This window comes from Arvicola amphibius, chromosome 2 (genome assembly GCF_903992535.2).
Source record: "Arvicola amphibius chromosome 2, mArvAmp1.2, whole genome shotgun sequence".
Lineage (NCBI taxonomy): Eukaryota > Metazoa > Chordata > Mammalia > Rodentia > Cricetidae > Arvicola > Arvicola amphibius.
The window spans coordinates 32751887-32777474 of NC_052048.2; the positions used below are offsets into that span (position 1 = coordinate 32751887).

A 25588-nucleotide genomic window follows, 5' to 3' on the forward strand; every position below is an offset into this window, starting at 1 on the left:
AGAGAAGCTTTTCCCAGCCCAGAGCCTCCACACCTCACTTTGTCTCCTGCTGCTCTCATGACTTCCTAAGGTAATGCTCCATGTCAATTGGTAGTGTATAAAAATCACTTCTTCCAACAAAGACCTGATAGTCCCCTCCTGTTCTAAACAACTTACCATATTCCCTCTCCTCCCTTGTGGTACTCATCATTTCATGACAACTTGCTTGCCTTCTGCCTTCCCACCACACTGTAGACTCATTGCTGTGGCACAGAGCCAGCAACAAAGAATGGTGGCCAGTAGAGTTTAGGGTCATGCAAGTTACTTAACCAGCCTTATTTTATTTTTCATTTATGTGTGTGTGTATATATGGCACATGTGAGCAATGCCCATGGAGGTCAGAAGAGGGTGTCAGATTTTCTGAGCTGGAGTTACAGGAAGCTATGAGCCATCTCTGTGGGTGCTGGAAACATAAGTTGGTGTCCTCTAGAAAAGCAGCAAGCACTTTTAACCACCAAGTTTTCTCTAGCACCAAAGACATGTTTTTGTTTGTCTTTGTGGGGTTTCCCTTTCTTCCTTTTCTTTTCTTTCCTTCCTTCCTCCCCCCACCCCCCAGGACAGGGTTTCTCTGTGTAATTGTCCTGGATGTCCTGGAATTCACTTTGTAGACCCTACTGGCCTTGGACTCACAGAGATCTGCCTGCCTCTACCTCCTGAGCTGGGATTAAAGGCGTGAGCCACCACCGCCCAGCTAAGACATGTTCTTAACTTGTGGAATTCAGTCTTTATAATGACTTGTTATGACACAAAGACAATATTTTTATTTTTACATTTTTGTGTGTATCTACAGGAATCTGTGGGTTTCTATTTGAGATATTGATGACCTGCTTCCTTAATCTAAAGTTTCATCATTACTGAGAAAAAAATAGATATTTATCTTCTAGATTTCTTCCCAGTAAAACAGACCCACACATGGGCTTGTGAAGTTAGGTCTTAGAAAGAACACACACAATTCCATTGCACTGAGGAATCCATTTGAAGAGCAATAGACTCTTAGGTAATGCTTTTAGGCAATAACATGAGAAGCACTCAGTATTTTCATTGTGTGTAGCCAATGGAGGCTGATGAGAATATCTACCTGTGTTCAGATGGGATGAGAGCTTTTACTATCTGGAAAAAGATGTGAGAAAATGAATTTAAATGTGAAAAGAAAACAAGAGACATCAAGGGCAAACAAAGCCGTTAAAAATTGGGCAAAGGAGAGTTTTTCCCCAAAGAAGATGTATAAACAAACAACCAATGATACATGAAGAGATTCTCAAGAGTCATTAGTCATCAACAAAAAGCAAATCAAAACCATAGTGAGATAATATGTCACACCTAACAAAATGGCTGCTATACTGCTGCAAAGTACACAGAAACTTTGAACCCAAATATATTGTTGGTTGGAATATAGACTGCTGACTTGGTAGTGGAAATCATCTTGACAGTTCTTTAAAACATAAAACACAAGCCACGCATGCCTTTTAGTTCAACAGTTAAGAGCCTGAGAGGCAGGAGAATGGCAAGTGCAAGGCAAGCCAGTACAAATTAAGACCCTGTCTCAAAACAATAACAACAAAATCCCATGGAATTACCACATTCCACTGTTTATATATGGCTTGTTCCTCCCTAAAGGTTTAAGTGTTGGAAGTCTGGTTCTCAGTGTGGTGATATTAAGTGGTGGTGGGACTGTTAAGAGGTAGGACCTGTGGGGACACTGCCTTTAGAAGTGACTGTGGTGCCTGGCTGGTTCTCCCTACAGAGTTGTTACTAAATAGCAAGATTTTCCCTGCCCAGGCTTCCCTGAGTCCTCCCCCCTATTCCTGATACTATGATAGCACTCTCTCCAAGGTCCTCACCATAGCCCAATCAAGGCCAGAACTATGCCCTACAGCTTTTAGGATTGAGAGATAAGTAAGTTTCTTTTCTTTTCAGAGTATCCATCCTTGTCTATTTATATCAATGCAAAATGGATTAATTCACCATGTGACTCCATAGTTCTACACCTAAGTATATTATATCTCAAAGAACTGAGAGCAGAAACTCCAACACACCAGTGAACATCAATAGTCATTGCAGTACAATTTGCAAAGAAACAGATTAAAAAAATCTAAGTGCAACAGATGAATGAATAAAATGTGATACACACATAAAATGGAGTATTGTTCAGTAACAAAAGGGAATGTTCACATGAGTGAACCTTAAAGACATTGTGCTAAGTGAAACAAACCATGAGTAAAACCACACATATGGTATGATTTCCATTGATATGAAACAATTGGGATAGGCAAATTCAAAGAGGCAGAAAGCAGAAGAGAGGTAATCCCAAAGTTAGGGATGAGCATGGGGTGGGGATTACAGTTCAGAGGGTACAGTACTTGAGTTTCCATGACAGAAAAGTTTTAGAAATAGATATAAGGGACAGCTGTACAACAGTGTGAATACCATTAATGCCCCTGAGTTTAGTTAAAATGGTAATTTTTTGTTTAATATTTTTCTACAATAAAAAGGAGAGATGAACAGCTTGCTGTTTACTGATTGACCATTTTCAACTCTAAGTTAATTCTAATCTCAGAAAATCATAAATTATTCAGGAATCAGCAGCTTGTTGCTATGTAGGAAGGATGCCCCTCTCAACAGTGCTGAAAAATCATTCCCGTCAGCCACCATCCTAACACTCTGTGGTCTTAGTTGCTGCCCCCTGCTCCCTCATTCTACCTCTGAGGCTACTTGGGACTAAACCCAGTGGAAAGGGGTAAAGGTGACTACTCACAGCAAATGCTCTGTTTTTCAGGCTTCTTTTTGCTGGAGTTCTTACCATGTGCCCGGGGGCCATGTGCTAAAATTATCTAAATATAAACAAAATGCTGCCTTCCTGAGTAAGGTCTCATCTGCCAAGATTCCACTCAGACTGCTGATTTATAGGTGTGCAGACTCCCACACAAGGGGTCACCATGGCTCTGTCTTTGGGAGGCAAATGAACCACTGATTTCTCAGGCCAAGGAGGACAAGGTTAAAACAATGAGTTTCTGTCTTTTCTACCAGTATGTTCATTTCACCTCATCCTTCAAACAGCAAGATCACTTATTCCAAGGTTATTTCTATGTATATCATAGCAAATTGGTCACTCTTCTAAAGATAATGTGATAGTCCATATTGAGAAATAAGCTAGTATCTATAACTGAACAGCCCTTTAACCAATTATCAAGTATTTTAGCAGGCTGACCACTTCTACCAGCCTTCTCAGCAGCTCCCAATGAACCTTCAGTTTGTAGTTGCCTGGCTGTCCTGCTTGGAGTTTTAGTTTCTACCCAAGAACCAAAGAGCCATTTATGAAAATCTGCATTTCACTTTATATAAACAAATACTCTAAATTTCTACCTGGGGGAAAGGGAGATAAACTGCCAAGCTTGAAACTCCATAATGAAAAGAGACAAAGATGTCTTCAAATCACCAGTTGGCTGGAACTGGCCTGCCAAGTGTGAAGTGTATGATTCTGCTCATTCCTGATCAGAAAGATGGAAAGAATCATTGACCTCCAAGATAATATGATAAGTGATAATGTTCTGGGACAGCAAAAGTATACAAAATGGGTTTGGACAAATATTCTTGCAGGCAGTTTTCTCACTGTCAACATTAACCAGAGGGCTCTGCTGACTTGGTTGCAGCTGTAGCTTTCCCACTGTACAGAGTATTGAGGCTTCATGCTGGCTTGGTGCTGGAGTGGTCTGGAGAAGGTTATTCAGTATCACTGGACTGTTGTAAGTTCAGTTGCATTTCTCTAGCCCACTGTTAAGCCTGGCAAAACACTTCCAATACAAGTGCAATAATCTGTATTGTCCGACTTTGGGGTTTTTAAACAACTCAGCCCACCACATTTTGGGGTTTGGAGGGGTTGCAAAAACCAACAGGAAGTAAAAGGTATTGTAGTGATATCTGGCAACTTTAGCTAGCTGGAGGACAACTGAAATTATGGGTTTAATGGAAAAATTACTGAATTTGGGATGACGTGTGTGTGTGTGTGTGTGTGTGTGTGTGTATGTGTGTGTGTGTGTGTGTGCTTTCTTTAACCGACATCACTAGATTTGTTCAGATATAAATTTATTTTTTTAGTTAATCTCATGAAAATATAAACATAGCTCCTTCTTATAATAAAAACATTCTTGGCAAATTTTAAATTAACCAAAGGTGAAAAAAAACAAGAAGCAAATTAACTTTTAAGTTACTACAGTGGGCATTTTTAAAAATCTTATTTCCATTAAATTAGGTCAATTCCTGAGTTTGGCTTCCTTTTAACAAAAAGTTAATATAGCGGTTGTCTTGGAGTTTCTATTGCTGTGAAGAGACATGATGACCACAGCAACTCTTATAAAGGAAAAACATTTAATTGGGGTGGCTTACATTTTCAGAGGTTTAATCCATTATCATCATGGTGTGACATGGTGGCATGCAGGCAGACATGGTGCTGGAGAGGTAGCTGAGTGTCCTACATCTTGACTTGTAGGTAACAGAAAACGGTCTGTGACACTGGGTGTGACTTGAGCATATATGAGATTCCAAAGCTCACCTCCACAGTAACACACTTTCTCTAACAAGACTGTACCTACTCCAACAAAGTCACACCTCCTAATAGTGCCACTCCCTTTGGGGGCCGTTTTCTTTCAAACTACCATAGCAGCCAAATGAAAAACTCAATTAAAAGCATGCAAAACCAGTTAGTCATGAAAAGCAACATTTAAACATGATTGACAAGCCCCTAAATTTTCATGAAAGAGACTGAGAGAGCAAGAGGAAAGAAACAACATAAAGCCTCTTTGTTGGCGGCATTTGTAATTTAACTTTCACTCATTTAATAATTATTTACTGATTAGCTATTAAGAGTCATATACTATACTGTATACTAATTATAATGAAGATGATGTTGATTTTTGCTTCCAAAGAACATTTTACAGTTAGGAAAATACATAGACATTTACCAATTAACTGTTTGCTCCTTTGTTTTTGTTTTTCTATGAAATAAGGTTTCATCGTGTAACTCAAGCTAGTTTGGAATTCCTTACATAGCTCAGGCTTTGAACTCCTAAGTGCTGAGATTATAGGTATGTGTGCCACACCTAGCTTCTGAATTGATTCTTAGGGGCTCATCTTTCAATAAGTTCTTCAATAGGTACTGCAGACATGCAAACTGACAGGTCTACTTCTGACGTCGGAGATGAAGCTCAGTCATGTATCTTCGTTTCACTCTGGGCCTTTCTGTTAGCTGTCCCACCTTCACTTCAATTTCAAAAAGTCCAGAATTAGCTCATCTTCCTAAACACAGCTTCATTCCTGTTTCTTTACATACCTCTATTTCTGTACATCAATCAAAAGTTATGGGGTATGATGTCATTTCTCCATCCTCAATATATACCTTTTATCCAATAGGGGTGTTTTGAATTTCAGATTTTTGAATATTTGCATTTATATGGTGAGATATCTTGGATGACAGACTCCACACTATGCACAAAGTTCATTTATACCCTTTGAACACCTCAGATCCACAGTTTGAAAGTAGTTTTATACAGTATCTTTTGTGCACCTATCTATTAACAGCAACCTGTCACACAAGGTTAGGTGTGGAATTTTCTGTTTGTGTTATCATGTAGCTTTCAGATGTTCAGATTAGAGCTGATCAATTATAGAATTTAAAAACATAATACAGTCCTGTAGCATACTTTGGATCTCAGGTTGATAAATTTAAAAATAAATTTTTAAATAGGGCTGGGAAGACAGTTCAGTGAGATGCCTCTCTTGGTAAAGGCACTCGCCCCACAAGCTTGGTGACATGTCTATGCTCCAGAACCACATAAAGGTAGGAGAGAACCGACTGCACAAAACTGTCCTCTGACTTTATGCACCTCCTCATCATGCATACACTCACAGTACCAGTGAAGGAAAACCAGCAAGAATCAAGGTGAATGGCTCCTGAACAAGGACACTGGAGGCTGACTTCTGACTTTCACATTTATTCTCTAGCACACATAATTCTTAGTGAAGACTGCTAATAATACTATGCTTATTTATTAGAAACAAAGATGTTTGAATAATTTAATTTCAGTTGAATTATAATTTTATAACTTGAATATTAGCTAGGAATTGTGTTAAGCACTAGATAGTCAGCATTCTTAAGAAGTGTACTACAGTAAGACCAGGCACATACCATCACATCAAAGCTAGATGAGGCAACTCAGTGGGAGGAAAAGTATTCCAAAAGTAGGCAAAAGCAGTCAGAGACTGCCCCCACCACTCCCTTATTGTAGCATATTATGCAGTGTTTAGTTGATGTCCCTGGGAGGCCTGTTCTTTTCTGAGGGGAGACAGAGGGGCATGGATTTGGAGAAGAAGAGAGGTGAGGGGGACCAGGGAAAGGGAAGTTGGGATGTAATATATGAGAGAAGAATAAAGGGTACTACAGAAAAATTTACTCATACCAACAATAACAGGATATAATTGGTCCTGACCAGTTAAGACCTGTTGAGAGTCTGGTGTCAGACCGTTGGTAACCACACTACAGTACAGACTCCTTCAGAAGGGCAGAACACCACCTTGGAGTTTTAGAGAGGCACAGAAGGTGGCTCTGCAGTGAAAATAAAATTAGATGATGGACTATTCATCTGGGGATACATCTACAATCAAAATGAAAAGTAAGGAAGGTTTTTCCACCCAGTAGCATTTAGTACCTGAGAACAGAGTATATGAAAATATGTATTCTGAAATGCTTGTTCACTGTTATTATTGCTTTTGTTACAAAGTCTAGTAGATAAAAGAGTGACTTTACAAAATAAGAAGATGCCTTGGCAAGATGATTATAACCCACCACATATCGTGTTAGTTTAGCATACACTAGCTGTCACTGTCCCAGGCCAGTGTCTCTTTAGTAAGATGTGAATCCGCAGGGGCTGAGTGCTCTGTCAGGCTCAGGGATTCACATTTGTGAGAATGGCTGCCCACTGTTAGCACAAGGCAGCTTACTCTGGTACTGTATAGTAGGGTGCCAAGGCCTCCTACATCTTCATGCTTTTCCTGGTGGTTTGTAGCAATAATTAACATGAACAATGAACTTAAAATTTTTCCTGAGTGAAGATCATTTGTGAGACATTGAAAAATTCCAGGAATTCTCTGAACTCATATCACGTAGATAAACAGTTAAGCAAATAAGTTGCTGTTTTGGGAGTTAATTTAATTTTGTTTTTGATGCTTAGGGATTGGACCTCATATATGCTAAGTATAGACTCTACCATTGAACATCAAAGATATCCCAAGTCCCTAAGTAAACCGTGTGTGTTTCTTATTGTACAAAATTATTATACTATGAGGTCTGGAACTGAAAAACAAATGCAGGTATATGTAAGTAATCTTAACAAACAGCTAGCTATTGCTACAGACTGAGTCCCAGGAAGCAAGGCACCCAGATATATCCCTATTAATTTTTAATTACTGGAAGTACACTATCATCATAAAACAAATAGATAATAGTACATCAAAAGACAAAGCCCACAAAACTGGGAAGAGACAAAAATCACACACTGTTCTTTGCTTTATTTTGTAAGAATTAAGGAGAGACTCAGGAATAATAATGCGCATTGCTCCAAATCAATAAAGACATCTCTAAGATGTTTTTCTAACATCTTCAGGAAAAAATTAGTATGTTCTAGAAAACAGCTCTTGTTGTAAATCTCTTGTACTTGGTATAATGTGTTGGCTTCCATGAGAAGTCCATCCTTTTCAGGAATGACTTGGACTTGGCAGTAAGAAGGGTCGGGCAGGTGTGTGTAAGAGATTATGGATGTGAGCAGTATAGAGTGAACTGACTCACTTCTCTCTGTTTTTATTTCTTTTGGGGAAAAGAGTAAAAGTCATGATAATGCTAACACTCTAAGAACAGTCCTATAGCAGTTTCTGAGTTCTTTATTAATCGGTTCTTACTTGATTCTAGAAATAAACATACTCTCCTACTTAACAGATAAAGAAACTGAGCTCTAAAGTCTTTGAGAACTAACCAGTTCACTCAAGAGATCACATTTGTTGACTTCCCAGGCAGCGCGTTTTTCTGGAATTATAGAGTAGGTTCTAGAAGCCAGTTAGTGAAAAGCTGAGTATGAGGCACATCTACAGTAGCAGGAAAGGCCGTTCTCACTGCATGATTATACTACTTCCCAATAACAATCCTCATAGTCTAGTGAAAGGAACAAAAACAGGTTTTGTGGTTTATTAGTCATGTTAAATTTCTCAGGGTATTTACTGTAGAAAACTAACAAAACTAGACATTGTCAACTGCATGTAAACTCCATGGTTACTTCTGGACGCAGAGGTGCTTCGACTTTACAGCACTCTCTGGAAGAAATTGAATAACGCGTTGTGAACACTCAACTTCTACAGGATGATTTCAAAGCTCCATGGGAATTTAGATTTGCACAAGTTATTAGGATGTGACCTTTCCCTTAGATTTCTTATTTTAGGATCAAGTTAACATGGTATTTCCCCAGTGGGAGCTGCTGTACTTCCTTCACAGATAAGCAAAAGCAATTACAAATTACAGTGAGTAAATTCAGGGAAATATATATTTCTGCGATGCTGATGAAAATGAACTCTTAAAAGGAGACCACACTATGTGTTCTTGGATTTGAAAGGAAAAGCCATGTGGTTTGCTAACAAAAGAAAACAAAACTCGTGCCATTATGGTATTTCCCTGAAATTTATTCCTGATTGTTTCTTGTCCTGGTTAAGTCTTGTGACTTTTAAAGATTATTAAAGATGTTTACGTCACTTGATTTCCTATGTCCTGCATACAGGGAGTATAAAAGGTTAAAAACATCAAATAATTTAAATGATTTCAGATCATAGGATTTAGAGAACAAGGAGTTCATAAGAAAAAAAACTAAAATAAAATGAAAGAGATCATAACTTTGCCCCACTGAATAATAGTAGCTTTTATAATTGTGTGTGATTTATATGCATTATTTGCAACATATAAATGATTGGCAGGAACTAAAAGACAGGTGCTCACAGGCATGTGCATACATACACACAGACTTAACCTCTGAAAGAGTTAACAAAAATGAATTTCATTCATAAACTAATATTTTTTCTATTCATTTTAACTGCAAATGTTTTTATCTTCAATTTTCCTCTTATGATTTCTTTACCCTAAAAATATTCTTCCAAATATTTAAAGTATAAATTTAAAAGAGTTGATTTTTTTCAAGGTACTAAGACCATTATCACCTTAAAATGATTAATAATATTTTTTAAAGATTTATTTATTTTTACTTTATGTGTATGAGTGTATCTATGTCTGTACACTGTGTATATGCCTGTGCCCAAGGAGGCCAGAAAGGGAACTGGATCTCCTGGAACTAGAGTTACAGACTATGTGAGATACCATGTGGGTGCTAGGAATTGAACTCTTAATCACTGAGCCACGTCTCCAGCCCCCTATAATCATTTTTAAATTCACGAAAAAATATTTTTGAGAAATAATCTCCCCATATAGCTCATGTTGGCCTCGAATTTGAGATTTCCTTGTCTCAGCCTCCTGAGTGCTGGGATTACAGGCCTGCTGTATATAATTTCAAAGTTGGGTTGTGTTCTATTTTATTGGATCTGCATTTTCAGAAGTTGTTATTCCTTCCTCTTAGTTGGCAGTACATAGATTTAGTCATCAGCACATGTAGTAGTGTTACATTTTATTTAAATTTTGTTTGTTTGACTTCGAGGGATGGGGCTCAAGTGCTTGTGCAAACGAGAAACAACTCTACCACTTCAGCTATATCCCAACCCTACTGAGCTTTTTGTTTTGTTTTGTTTTTTAGAAAAACAACAACAAAATCACTTGTGTTACTTTATTCCACTATCACATAATCACAAAGAACACAGGTAAAAGCTAATTCATTTAAACAAGCTGGTTATGATGAGACACAGTTCTGTAATCCTAACTTTTGGGAGGTGGAGAAAAAAAAAAAAAAAAAAGGAGTTATTTGAACTTGTTCATTTGTTACTAGTGCACCCTAGTGAAGCAAAAACAATATAATTATCCAAGCAGTTCCATTAACGATTCCTCTTAACTGAAGAAGACAACCTTGAAAATTAAATGGAATATGTGCCAGGAAATAATTGTGATACATAATAGCATAAACAGTTATTTCATCCAAAAACCAAATCAAAACAAGCAAACAAACAAAAACCAAACAGCACCTAAAACCTGGTTTAGTAAATTAGGTAATGTCACTAAAAGTCTTGTTGCCATAACAACACATCTGTAAGTCAGGCAGAAACTAGAGAAAATGTAAATGTCCTAGCAGCAGAGTAAGATGAGCCAAGTGGGACATACAAGAGGAAAATGTATCCCTGTTAACAAAAACTAGAAAAATTATGGGAGAAAGTTTTTGTGTGATTGTGATATTTTTATTTTAAATACATTTTCATAGATTTTTAAGAATAAAAGTGTTTAGAATGAAATGATAAGAGGGACAAAGGGGGCTAATGACTATGTTATGTATAGTGTATATTTGTATGAAAGCCTTGTGATGAGACTTATTCTTAAGAGACAGAGGCAGAGTGATATATATGACAGATGATAGATAGATGATAGATAGATAGATGATAGATAGATAGATAGATAGATAGATAGATGATAGATAGATAGATGATAGATAGATAGATAGATAGATAGATAGATAGATAGATAGATAGATAGACAGACAGATAGATGATAAGTGGGGACGGTGTGGCTTGAAATCCCAGCACTTTGGAGGTGAGACAAGAAAACTGTCACAAATGTAAAGACAGTTTGAGCTATATAGTGAATTCCAGACCAGTCTAGGGTACATGAAGTCCTGTCTCATGAAACAACAAAAGGGCTAGAGATATGGTTCAATGATTATGAGCATTTGCTGCACTTCCAGAACACCAGAGTTCATTTCTCAGCATCTACATCAAACAACTCCCAACTGTCTACAACTCCAGCTCCAGGGGATCCAACACCTTTGGCTTTCACATGCACATGCATACCTATGAGTAATTAAATTACTAAAAATGAGTCTAAAAATGCAAACAAAAAGGAAAAGAAACTACTGTAAACCTTGACTGCAGCTCTGTAGTAAAGTGTGTACTTAAGAGTTTGGGAAGCACTGGGTCTAATCCCCAACACAATCAAATTAAGAAAAAGAAGAAAAAAAGTAAAGCAAAACAAACCCATTAGTTAAAATTCCAAGTAATTTATGTTAGCTTCATGTATTGCTGCAAACATAGCACTTGCCTACTCTTAAGGTTTCAATGCAATGAATGATCTGTATTTCAACCCGAAGCTCTGAATTCAGGCACAGAGGTCAGCTAGGCAGAGCTGTGTACAGAAAGCACGTCCCAATGCTGCCTGTGTCACATAGAGAAACTGATAAAGATCGCTGTGTCTTATTAGCGATTTGTAGAGTTGTGATTCGCTCTACCCAGTACAGCTATAGTTGAATTCCTCTGTCATAAAATCACTGGGACCAAACAAGTTCAAATATCTTTTATCTACATGCTTGTCTCCCTTACCATCCGTTAACGTATTTCTTTTGGGGGCTTTTCTTCTTTGTATAGATTGATCCGCCTTAGTTGTAAATTAACCCACAGGCAACTCATTGGGTTTTTCTTTGAACTTCACAATTTATGGCACAGGGGCCATTTAAAATGCCAGTGGGCAAATTATGTTCAGAAAATCATCCCTAGGTTTAAAAACAAAACGATCCCAAGGGTAAAGGCACCATAGCAAAGAAATGAAATGTAACTATTGAAGACTTCTGTGATTTCTTTTTTCCAATATAAAAACATATATATATATGTATATGTATATATATTTATCATTTTAGCTATTTTTACGTGTTCTAAGTCCCTCCAAAATGTCAGTTCAGTGGTGGTAAAGTACATTTGCCACGGCGAGTGGGCGTCATCAGAAACCTTTCAGTTTGTAAGACGGAAATTGTTCCATTCCACGCTCATGCCTCACTCCTGCCCCAGCCTCAGCAGCCCTCGCTCCGTTGTCTAGGACTCTAGCTGCATTAGTAACATCTTCTGCTAGGCTTCCTTTCACCTAAAATCTGGTAACTGATGCAGTTTACTAAGTTGGTTAAACATGCAAGCGAGTTTGAAAAAAAAATTCAGGGTCAAACTCCAAATACTTAGCATTTAATTTTCATGCCAAATAACTGAATTTAGATCATTCCTTTAGATGCCAAAGTGCATATTTGCCTCATTTTGAAGGGTTTGGTCTCTCTGCTTTAAATCACTTTATACTTTTCTAAGGTTAAATCAATTTTCAAACAAACTCAAGGCTATTGTTGATTTCCTTTAGATATCTCAGCTCTCTTTGTGTTACTTGTTCTCAGCTGCACTCCCCAACAATCTTATTAACAAGCACTCTTCCCCCATCTCACTGCTCAAATATAAGATTCTAGGCAATAGAGTGGGGATCTAGAGTTTATGGATAAGATTTAGGAAACAAAAACAAACCTTGAGAGGTTCTTGTTTGAACATTTGCATCCTATCCTGTCCCCAGCTGGATTTAACCATTTGTTACAAGTGAGTTCCCAGTGAGGCGCATATTTGTGAAGCTGGGATCTTCATATTCAGTGGTTAGGGTAGAGTGCTCACCTATAACGTTCAAACCCCTGAATTTGATCCCCAGAACTGCAATAAATTAAATAAATAATAAATAAAATCACGACCAGAACATGTTATAACTGGGAAATGATTTAACTTAAGGCTTACAGAAAAGATAAAAAGATGACAGATCTCAGCCTTGTGAACTTTCCCCACAGTTCACATGTTCAAACCCTAGCACAATTATCAAAAATAGGCTGACATAGTAATATTCGCCCCTTTATTTGGACTTCTCCAGCTTTCTCACTACTATTAGTCCCTCTCTAGCTCCAGGATCCACCACACTCTCTTGCTATGTCTCCTTGCCTTCTTTTAAGTGTGTGATGGTTCCCATCTTGGCCTGTCTTTTATGCCTCTGATGCTGTTGAAGCATGTTGCTCAGGTATTCTTAAGCTATGTCTGTTCAGGGTATATCTAATGCTTTTCCATGATTCAGCTGAGGTTACAGAATTTTGGGAAGAACACCAAACAGGTCCTGTGTCCCTCTCAGGATACTTCACAGGCCAGACAGCTCACTACAGCTTACTATTGTTGATACTGACCTTGGCTGCTTGGTATGGTTGGTGTCTGCCAGGACTCTGCACTGTAAGTCTCTTCATTCCCGTTTGTAATTAACACGCATGGGGGGAAATACTTGGAAGCTGTGCAAATATCCTGTTTCTCCTTAAATTCTTACCCACCCACTAAAGTCAGTGCTCATTGGTGGATCCAACCTGCAGCAAAGGTCGCTATGGTTCTCTGACAACAACTTTCTATTGCCCTCACTTCTAAGTTCTGTAAAGAAGAGTCATCATTCTCTCCGTCTCCATTTATCCATGTACCCAGTCAGAACTCTTGCATATATTTCACTTGGGAGCTATAATGCAGTTCCACAGTTAGTGGTTTTATTGCTCAAATTGTCTCAGCTTGACTACTGGGCTGTCTCTAGCTACCCTGACTCTTCTGGTGCACACCCTGGCTTCTGCACCACACGGGCCTTCAGGCTTGTTCTGAACTGTTTTTCCCTCAGTTTTCAAACCAACCTCTTCTACAAAGAACTCCACTTTCTTTTGGGGGAAAATGGCATTTGAACACCACAGTTTGCTCTGCTACTGAGGAGGCTCTTTTTTGTTTTGTTTTATTGGTTTTTCGAGACAGGGTTTCTCTGTGTAGCTTTGGAGCCTGTTCTGGAACTAGCTCTTGTAGACCAGGCTGGCCTCAAACTCACAGAGATCAGCCTGCCTATGCCTCCTGAGTGATGGGATTAAAGGCATGTGCCAACACTGCTGGGCTCTGAGGAGGCTCTTATCTTCGTCCTTTCAGGGAACAGAGCTAAGAAAGATGCACACATGCACTGACACACATGCACACACAGTCTATATTAATTTGTAAATTATTTATCTGACAGTTCTTTTTTCAATACATCTGCAGGTTTCAGAAAAATGGGCCATCCTGTGACTTTCCTTGTTGACTATAATCAATAGTCCTAAAACCACATAAAATTTCAGAGTAGCTTACATCTCCAGGCAAAAAGGCACACTTGCAGACTAAGAATTATGTTAGCACACTAGAGTAGGTCTTGAAGGGATGATGGATTTCCCAGAACTTTGTCCACAGGCCCTGAAGTCATACCTTATGCTATTCAGTACCAAGGAAGAAGTACCTTCATGTAGGTACAAGCTAAAGTCAACAATTCTTCTCAAAAAAACCATGTTTCATATATATGAGCCCACTTCTGTCTGACCAGAGGTTAGGACTGCATGGCCTATGAGGACCAGACAAGATATAGCTACCTAACTTTAATCATAAGAATCTAAAATATTTTTGGTTGTGAGCCTAGCCTTTAATGGCTGAGCCATCTCTCCAGCCTTAAAAAAATGCATAGCCCAGGCTGGCCTTGAACTCGTGATCCTCCTGCCTCTGCCTCCTTCAGCAAATCCTACCGGCGTGTGCTACCTCTAGAAGGGTTCCCAGGTGTCCAGTGAGATGTCCCCAGCTAGTTCCTTGGGCAGCTGAGGAGAGGGAGCCTGAAATGGCCCGATCCTATAGCCATACTGATGAATATCTTGCATATCACCATAGAACCTTCATCTGGCGATGGATGGAGATAGAGACAGAGCCCCACATTGGAGCACCAGACTGAGCTCCCAAGGTCCAAATGAGGAGCAGAAGGAGGGAGAACATGAGCAAGGAAGTCAGGACTGCGAGGGGTGCACCCACCTACTGAGATGGTGGGGCTGATCTAATGGGAGCTCACCAAGGCTAGCTGGACTGGGACTGAAAAAGCATGGGATAAAACCGGACTCCCTGAACATGGCGGACAATGAGGGCTGCTGAGAAGCCAAGGACAATGGCACTGGGTTTTGATCCTACTGCTTGTACTGGCTTTGGGGGAGGGTAGTCTGTTTGGATGCTCACCTTCCTAGACCTGGATGGAGGGGGGAGGACCTTGGACTTCCCACAGGGCAGGGAGCCCTTACTGCTCTTCGGACTGGAGAGGGAGGGGAAGGGGGAGGGGAGTGGGGGATGAGGGAGGGAAATGGGAGGCGGGAGGAGGCGGAAATTTTTAATAAAAAAATAAAAATAAAGAATCTAAAATAAAGAACTTAGAGTCATTACATGGTAAGAATAAGAGGTTAGAGGGTTATTTTTTAAAGATTTGTGCTGTACCCAACTTCTAGGACATTTTCATATCTTTGTTTTGTCTTAGACAAGTATGCTATTATAAACTACAACTAACTGGCAAATTATGTAGAAGAAAGTAAGATGCAGTGAAAAAACAGAAGTGTTTAAAATACAAATATAATATAATAAATTCTGACAAACATACCTGTAAAGGGTAGTCCTTGTTTAAAAAATGTCTTTCTTGGATATCAGTGGTTTGCAGTTAGCTTCTTTCAAATCTGAATAATTAAAAAATAAATAATATTTTCAAATTTTATTGGTACTCAAAATCCTTAAACCACCAAGGCTGCCAAAATGCAAATATACACATTAATTTTCATTCCAGTATTTCTTTCTCCTGCACATATAAAGCTTTATATTCTCTAGAAATAACCAGCATACTGTCAAATGACTCATTGTGCATCAAGCAGGATGAAAATAAATCTCACAATGGTTGCATAAAAGAGACAGAAGGAACTTCGATACACTTCTCTTGCTTTACCTGTCAGATCGTCAACATGATGCAAAACTTTTTTTTTTCCTCATGGTTTATTTTTTTTTATATTTAAAAATTTCCATCTCCTTCCATCCTCCTCCCTCCTCCTCCCCCTTCTCTCCCCTCCCCTCCACCCATACCTCCCCTCCCTCCCTCTCAAGGCCAAGGAGCCATCAGGGTTCCCCACTCTATGCTAAGACCAAGGTCCTCCCAACTTCCCCCAGGTCCAGGAAGGTGATCGACCAAGCTGAGAAGGCTCCCACAGAGCCCGTCCAGATGCAAAACTTTTTATTGCACCCATTTAATACATCAAATTAATAATAACTATATCACCACTCAGACTTAGAAAAAAAAAAAACTAGACCTTTAAAGGGATTAGCAATCTCAAAAGACAGGGGCTGGAACTCTGGATAGGGCTTACTGGTAAAAGTCACACCAGAAGCTGCTGTTCGTATCCATTTCTGGGGTGGGGGGTGATGCAAGTTTGATAAGAGTTATACATTGCAAAGCTGAGGCTTACTGAAATTTGATTTCATCTGGAACACAGTTGAGAAGTCTAAGGTCACAGTGGAGTGGCCAGCCTGCTGGAGTATGGGAGATGCAGTACACACCACGCTAAGCAGGCTTTTCAGAGGAAGGTCCAGGGAGCAGATTGTCTAAATAATGATTCACATCCTTGTCTCTTAAAATGTTCAGGGAGCCCAGAATAGGACATTCAGTAAAGACAAAACAGCATCCGGTGCCAAGAGCCTTATCTGGAGGGCCGGGGAGGCCCAGCTTGCAAGACCCAACCTTCTGCACGCTCGACACACACAAGACTCCAATGCCTGCTTTTCCGACTTCTTGGAACTGACAGAAACTGTGCTGTTACGTGATGCATATTGTAAAAATGTTACATCATGAAGATGAACGGTTTTCTCATTCTGTTATGAACTATACAGCCAGTGAGCTTTGCTTGCTGGAGTTCCCCAGAATTGCGTAGTCCTGCTGCTTGGAAACCAGAGTTTTCACGACATCTCAGTATCAATAGTAAACTGCAGTTCTGTTCTCAGAGCCGGACAGTCTTCTACAGGAAGAGCTCATTTGTCAGCACTTTGGCCGGTGTGCTTCGTCTTCTGGCTGTGGCTGCTGCCCTCCACCACGGTGATTTGCATGAACACTCTGATCTGCTAGTCAGCAGGGAAGACAGCATCCACACAGACTGCTTATGATGAACAGCATGTTTAACACACGGAAAACTGCTTTATCTATAAGAAATCACTACTCTGACTTTAAAACATACGTATAAGATAAAAATTTCAGAAATACGAAAACAAAAGAAAAATATCAAATTAATGAACAAAATCACTACCTCAAAAAAAATTTAAAGATTCTAGATTAAGATTAACCAGTATTAGTTTCCTTGACACTTGTGCCTGGTCCTCCTTAAATACATATGCTCTCATTAAGATTAGACAAAAAGAAAGTAATATTTATTTATTATTTAAAAATGTTCACACATATATTTTGATCATACTCCTTCCCATCCTATAATTCCTCCATAATCCTTCTCCATCCAACTTCATGTCCTTTCTCTCTCTTAAAAAATACACAAAAATATAGAAACTGCTATCTATTCAAGGCCTGAGACCCCAAGAGTTAGATCAAACAGAAAACAAGACCAGCTCCTACTACCTCTGGAGGCAGGCAGTATTCCATACCCCATTCCACTCCCTGGATAAACTCAGACTGTTCTGTGTCACTAAGGCATAGTCTTACTGACATAGGACAAAGGCAGTCTGAGGACGGTGTATTGAGCTCCTTCACAATCTTTGGATGGCCAATCTATTTAAATCTGTAAAACTTAGGCACTCAGGCTATGAAGAAAGATATCACAGCCTTGCACTTACACAAAGCTCTCAATAGGCCAGACTGTTTCTGTATACTCATGCTTCATATACAAAATCCTGAAATAGGACTTCCTGGTAGAATCATAGTAGATAAAAATGCAGGCCAAGAGCAATTTATTCAGATTAATTGACCTGAAATGAAATGAACAATGAAAATGAACCCAAGAGATAGGGAAAAAAACCTGAATCATTGAAAACTTATCCAGGAATTACATCCCCAAAGGGTTACAGGTATAACTCAATGGTGGACCAGTTGCCTACCACCCAAAAGCGTCTGGGTTTAATGTCTATCACTGTTGAAGAAACAAAACAAAACAAAACCTCTCCCAAAATGTAATTTTACAGATGTTCTTTTAAAATGCTGCAGAAAGAGATGTCATATTTAAACTTGGAGTAAAACCTTTTACATTGACCATATTAATTTTTAATTACCATAATATTGATATAAAAGTTTGACACTTCCCCCTCCCTGCAAAATGAAACATCAAAAAAGGGCTATTGAAATGGCTGAGTGGATAGAGAAGTTCCTGTTCAACTCCTAGAATCTCCGTAGTGGAAGGAGAGAACCAATTTCCACAAGTTGTCCTCTAGCCTTCACCATGTGCACAATGCCACAGATACACATGTGTGTGTGTGTGTGCCATATATATATGTGTGTGTACACATATATATGTGTATATATACACACACATATATATATAAACATATAAACCAATGTAACAAAGGCCCACTGAAAAATATCAGTTCTATCTATTGTTATTAATTTAAAATTATAAGTAAAACTAATTAATTTAATCATATGCTAAAAAATAAACTACTTGATCAAATTGCACTTATCTCAGAAAAGCAAAGGCAATTTAATACCAAAAATTGATAAATTCATGTAATGGCATTAACCCAGTTTTAAAACAAGCCATATGATTATCTCAAAACAGTACTCTATACAATTCTACCTTTGGGCTGGGCATGTATCTCAGTGGTACAATTCTTAACCTAATATGTTCAAGAACCTGGGTCCTATACCCCAGCACCAAACAGTACTAATTCAACATTTGTTCTTGATAATATTTCTTTGAAAAACTAAGACAGTTGAATAGTAAGAATCTGTCTCAAACATACAACTAATATGGTCTTATTGTGAAATATGACAGCGGCATTTCCTGGGGTGTAGTCTATAAATAGCCAGTTCCCTTTCTAACAGGGAAGGTTTCACTAGAAAATAAATATGTGTGTAGTATGTTTTGGAGAGTTATAAAAAACATTAAGATATAAGTACTCCGTAAGCTTCACAATTAAATAACAAATCATCAACAGCAACCCACTCAGCTTCATTATTCCCAACTTTATCTGAACACTGGGTTCATCACTTGCCATTTTTCTGTTCCTCCGTACATTGCACTTGGGTGATGTCACACAGCTTTCTACCGAAACTAGCTACAAGCTGCTTTATTGTTAACCCATTAGACTTCTTGATTTCTGTTTTCCAATGGTGTGCTAGAAAATGCTTAATTAGCCCTCCTGACATGCAGAGAATGATCTTGTTTGAGGATTTGTGAGTTTCTATGGTGTAAGACATGGGTTTCAAGCTTCTAACATGACGTCTCTGAAGCAGGATGTCCACCACACAGACATAAGTTGACATATCTCAGCAATATAGGATCTAGGAAATAATTTTTGTGTGTATCTGCTACCTTTTTTGCATAACATGTCTGATTGTAAGTTCATATAATTTAATACTTAATAAGAAGTCTCTAAAAATTGGTTTAGTAAGAACCTTAAATTTTACGATTAATTTCTACAAGCTGATCTGAGTGGTCTCCTGAATTCTGCTGCTTCATCCTGCCTTTCAGTTACTTCTTACTCTCTTGTTCCTCTTCTGAGATTTTCCTACTATGACATTCTAAAAGTTCTTTGGATTTCTTCTTACTACTCTTAAGCATGGCACAGTTTCTTATGCATAGTCTCTAAACTTCTCTCAAGAACTCTGAGCTGGACATGGTGGGTAGCTTTATAATCCTTGCATTTACAAGACTGAGTCAGGATGACAATGAGTTCTAAGCTACATAGCAAGATCTTGATTCAAAAACAAAAACAAACTCAACCCAAATTAAATAAGAGTTCAAAGTCTTTTTGCCACTATGGCTAGAACATCTCAAAAAACTAAGCAAACCTATTTTCACCCTCTGAAATATCAATGAAGCACAATTAAAGAATATGTGCTGAAGCGTAGACCTCAGCCTAAACATCATGGGTAAACTGAGGCAGGAGGTGTGGGGGGCTAAAAGATAATACAACTAGTTATTTAATGGGAATATTTTTCATTCTTCAAAACATTCAGGACATTTCCAAGTTTTGTACCTGGGTCTTTGAAAAGTCCAGTGCATAGGATTCAGTTCATACCCACAAGTAGCCCTCTCCGCCCTCCCCTTCAATTCTTTTCACATTCTCTTCAGTGTTCAGCAAGGCCCTGCAACCTAACCATTTCCTCCACTGCCAGCTTAGCAAACTCAAGACTTCTTTTCTTCTTTTTTGAGCCTTGATTTAGCACATCAACTTACAGTTTTGCCAGCTCCTCATGGCCAGTGACTTTTTACTAATACCTTATCACAAAAGTCGAGGAACTGACATGGGAAGATAGAGTGTGTGTGCACACATGCATGCATGCACACACTTGTGTGATACTGGAGATTGAATTTAGGAGTTCATACATGATAGGCAAACTGAGCTGTATCTTTTCTTAAAGGTAGGGGGAGTGGTCTTGTTCTGTCATACAGTGTCACAGTGTGTAGGGGGAAGGTAGGAAGCATGCAAACATATTCAAATTAGTAATTTTAATTCTAAGATAAATGTAGTCATTCCTTCATGTCTGAGGATTTTGCATCCTAAGATTTATCTAACTACATATTGAGAATATTTTTAAAAAATACATTGCCAGCAAGTTAGGTCAGCAGGCCAAGCACTTGATGACTTGAATTCAACCCTCGGAAGCTATGGAAAGGTAGGAGAGAGCCAACTCCACAAGCCATTCTCTGGCCTCCACACTCGTGCTGTGGCATGTGTATATCCAAACTCGCATATCATACATACCCATGATAATTATAAACATTCTAAAAATACTGTGCCTATACTGAATATGTAACAACCTTTGTCTTGTTATTGTTCTCTAAACAACACAGTAGAACAATTTCTCTTGCATTTACACTGTGTTAGATATAATAGGACTTCTAAAGGGAATTTAGAGCAATAGGAATATATGGATGCATTATATGCAAATAATAAATTTCATATAAAATTTGGAGCCTGTTCACATGTATATAAACTCCACTGGACTTTTTACTGCCCTATCCCCTCTTACCATGAAGGTATAACTCAACCTTAGAAAATTTACTATTCAGTTAACTGTTATATCTTCAGATAAAAAAATGAAATGACTTTATTTGTATTAAAAAGCAGAGGGAAATGGTGTGGGAGAGAGAGAATGAAATTTTTTTTCCCCTTTTTCAAGGCAGGGTTCCTCTGTGTAGCCCTGCTTGTTCTGGAACTTTCTCCGCAAACCAGACTGGCCTTGAATGCAGAGATTTGCTTCCTTTGCTTGGAATTAAAGGCTGTACCACCACCACCTGAGAGAGAGAGAGAGAGAGAGAGAGAGAGAGAGAGAGAGAGAGAGAGAGAGAGAGAGAGAGAGAGAGAGAGAATTTTAAAAGTGGTTGTCCCCAGCAGCTGAGTTTAAGTAATAGTGGAGGTTCTGAATATTTGGTGATCTTATTTGCCTTGTCATGAACAACACAAAGGCATGCTGTATTTTCCAGTCACTATCACACGCTAAACTGATTTTCAGTGAACTAGAACTAGCCTGTGTTACATCTAACTGTTATACAAGGCATGGTAGTAGGCAGGCATGTGCCTATAGATATTTCATTCTCTTAGAATTCAGACACTGTAAAATTAGGCTCTCTTTGCAGGACTTGATGGCTGGTTTAGACTGCTTGGGTTCAAATCCTAGCTTTCTCATTTGGCTGGGTAGTTGGTCCCCTTCTATTTCTTCACTGGCCCGAGTAATGTATGAAATACACAACATGCACCAACCTTCTTTTGAGACAGGGTCTCCTGTAGGTCAGACTAAACTTAAACTCACTATGTAACCAAGGATGACCTTGAATTTCTGATTTTCCCAAAGGCTGAGATACAGACATGTGCCACCATCCTTAGTTTACACAGTTCTGGGGATGGAGCCCATAGTCTTACGCATGCTAGACATGTATCCTATCTATTGAGCTACATCCTATCCCACTATATAGCCTTAGTATTATATACAATATATGACTGTTGGTAGAATAAAATAAGATAGTATATCAATGTGTTTTAAATAGAGCTTGAAACAGGGTTGCTGATCAATAAATATTAATGATAACTCTCAACAACTAACTTATCTTTTTGTTGCTTGAGTTAATTAAGAAACAGGCCCTCAGCAAGATGATTAAATGATATTTTGGCTTAATATTTAAACTATGTGATAGGCTAAGCAGGAAACTGAACGGTTAAAAAATGCTCTAAGCAATCACACACTTCCACTTATAAGTAATTTACAGGCTAAGCAGCCCTAATGAGTGATTTTACACAAGAGACTTAGAGAGCGATTGAGGACTGGAAAAGCGAATCAGACTGTGGGTGTGAGATATTAAAGCAGCAGTTGTCTGCTGAGCATCTGCTGTTCATTAGGGGTGCTCTAGACAAGGAGCTACAGGATGAACATGACATGTAACTGCACATGTGAGGGACGACACAGCCCAAAATCAGTGGTTCAAGGATCTACTGTTCTCTGTGCCGTTTGGAAAAAAAAAGGTAGAAATGAGAGTTGTTAGAGGCAGTTGCTTCAACAAGCTATTGTGCTTTCCAAGCATTTACCAGTTGTACTGGCTGGGTTTATGTCAGCTTGACACAAACTAGAGCCATCAGAGAAAAATCACCCTCCCTGAAATCCAGCTGTAAGGCATTTTCTTAACTACTGCTTGACGGGGGAGGGCTCAGTCCACTGCACTCTATAAGAAAGCAGGCTGAGCAAGCCAGTGAGCAGCACCCCTCCATGGTCTCTGCATCAGCTCCTGCTTCCAGAGTCCTGCCTGTTTGAGTTCCTGTCCTGACTTCCTTCAATGATGAACAGTGCTCTGAAATTGTAAACCAAATAAACCCTTTCCTGCCCAACCTGCTTTTTGGTCATGGTGCTTCATCACAGCAATAGTAACCCTGACTTAAACACCAGTGGGTCAGGGCCTATTGACCCCTATGGACAGTTTGAGAATTAGTGATTTGATACTTTAAAACCCATTTGGGAAACAATCAATGGAAACCATATTCTGTCAGAAAGACCAGCAAAATTTTCAGAATAGAGGCGTCCCCATTTTTGATCTTTTGATTTAAAAGCACACATTAGTTTCACATTTTAGTCAAAGTCTTGACCAAGGGAAGAGATAATAATAGGCATTGAGAAACAGATGCAAAGAAGACTCTTCAGAAGTAGTTGTAAAACCCCAGAAAAGGGAATATAAGAAGCATCAGGAAGGGAAGAGGGACAAATAACCAGAGCTACCATAAGAAGTGAGGGGAAAAGGGAGGGGGACGAGGGAGGGAGAGATAAACAGGAAGAAAGGGGAAAGGGAGGTAAGGGAAAGGGCAGGAGGGGAGGTGACAGAGAGGCTCAGAGATTCTGGCCATTCAGAAGTAATACCGTGCATGCTCAGATTCAGCTATTCACTTCAGATTTAACCATCAGAATTAGTTATCTATTTTAAATATTTAAATATTTTAAATATTACATAGACATTAAGATACCACCAAAACTATCTAACCTAAGCTTTCACATTGGTAATTACATCTAAATGTCACCTTAATGAAAGTGTCTTAGTTTTCCTCAAAACTTAAACTCTCCCTACTTACTACTAAGCCTTCTTAGACACTAATTTTTCACTTGAGATGTCTGATCTACCATCACTTCACATAACTGAACAATGTTCAATAAATTTTGAGTGTCTACTATCCATCAGGTAATGTTCTAGGCCCATAGCAAAAACATATAATTTTGGTGAGAAGCATAACTTGTTTAACTCACACACCATAAGGAAGTGGTCAACTTTTAACAAGGTATTTTACTAGAGATAAAATGAAATGCATTTTTCTTCTGCAGACAACTTTTTTCTTCACTTGATATTATAAGCACTAAAATAATCCCAATGGAAAGAATGTCCCTCATTTGGGTTAAAACATTTTAGCATTTCTCAAAAATCATACGGAGGATATCACTTCTATATGAGCCTAAAAAGTTACAATGTTATAATGTTCTAATCAGTAGTACGTCTAGTTACTAGACATTTAGAGAAACAATTTAATGTTTATAATGACGAAGTCAGATAGGCTGGATAATAAAGGCTATCTATTTTCAGACATCAAAATAGCATCCCACTCCAGCATGGAAAAGGGAGGTGGGCACCAAGTCCCACCCCTTGTTAAGAGCCCGTTGGAAACTTGTAGCTGCTGGGAGAGGAAGAGTCAGCTTCTTTGAACAGTGTTGTCCCTGGTAGGTCTACGTGCTCCAGTGTTCCTTACCCAGCAGCACACAGGCAGCACAAACTGGACTTGATAGGAGAAAATGAAAAAAGGACACCAAATTGAGTGGGCAGCAAAGGAAAAGTAGGAGGGTGAAAGCGATCAAAACACATCGTATGGAATTCTCAAAGAATTAATTTTTAAAAATGAAAAAGATGGCACCCCAGAGATACCTTCAAGTGGGTAGTCACATCAGGTTCTATTTAAGCATGGCATTACATCACAGGAGAGAAACACAAATGACTTAAAGGTCAGTAGCTTGACTTAGATTTACGTAACTCGTTTCTGCAGAAATTTGCATTACTTGTGAAAAACATCACGTGAAAGAGGAACTTACTATAAATATTAAAGTTGGAAATAAATGAACAGCTGAGAAAGCATTGGAAAATAATAGTTTCTTTAAAAAGAATTGGAGAACTAGAGTGTGGGGGTGTGTGTCTCATTGGTATAGCATGTGTTTAGCATATAGGAGAGACTGGTTTCAGTTCCCAGGCACGCGCGTGTGCGCGCGCGCACACACACACACACACACACACACCACACCATCATACATAAACACAAATCCACACAAATTCAGTTTTGAAACTAGCAGTAGGATACATTTAAAAATCTAAATTGCACATATATTCACATAAGTTTATTTACAAGTATTGATGAAAAAGCTAAAAACTTAGCATAAATGTTCCAAAGTAACTAATAATGAAGGAGGTGTGTGTGGGAAGCCATCTTAGAAGAGACTCACTTGGGCTCTAATGACAAAGCATTTTCTGCTCACGCAGCCTTTCCTACTGCTGGATAGCTATAGTCATTACAATTCTTTCCTTATACTGAGCTGAACTATGACTCTCTTTAATGTCTGGCTATCCTTTGATAAATAAAGACTGTGTGACAGTACCATAAAGAAAGGGACCAGCTCTGTCTTGCCTCTGTGTCCAACATATAAAGTGATACACAAAGAGGGTACCCTAAAATCTATGGCAAGTCCCCAGAATAGTTTACTCTTCAAGAAAGTATGGATCTAATCTGAGGGTGGAGGGCATTCTCTCTGCAATGTACTGTGGATACTTTTATGAAAGGTCAAATCATATGCTTGAATTCTATGACAGTATCACCTCAAAGCTGTCCTCCACTTGCTCAGGTCAGTGTGCATCAGTGACCTGATAGCAGACTATGCCTTTGTCTTCATTTCCACAGGATTTATGTCCAGGTTTTGTAACAGCTTCCTGATGACTTTCTCTGTACACAGCTGCCAGGTTAATCT

At 38.8% G+C, this 25588-nt stretch overlaps 1 protein-coding gene across 4 annotated transcripts in view; it reads right to left on the minus strand.

Annotated features, from left to right (window-relative positions):
• Pparg (peroxisome proliferator activated receptor gamma) overlaps positions 1-25588 on the minus strand; it is a 129138-nt gene that overhangs the window by 90687 nt on the left and 12863 nt on the right. For 3 of the 4 annotated variants that reach the window (XM_038320173.2, XM_038320175.2, XM_038320174.2), the window contains one exon: positions 15509-15581. The exons of the other annotated variant lie outside the window; for it this stretch is intronic. The gene's annotated coding sequence lies outside the window, so the exon portion shown is untranslated. The remainder of the gene's footprint in view (positions 1-15508; positions 15582-25588) is intronic. 4 annotated transcript variants of the gene reach the window in all.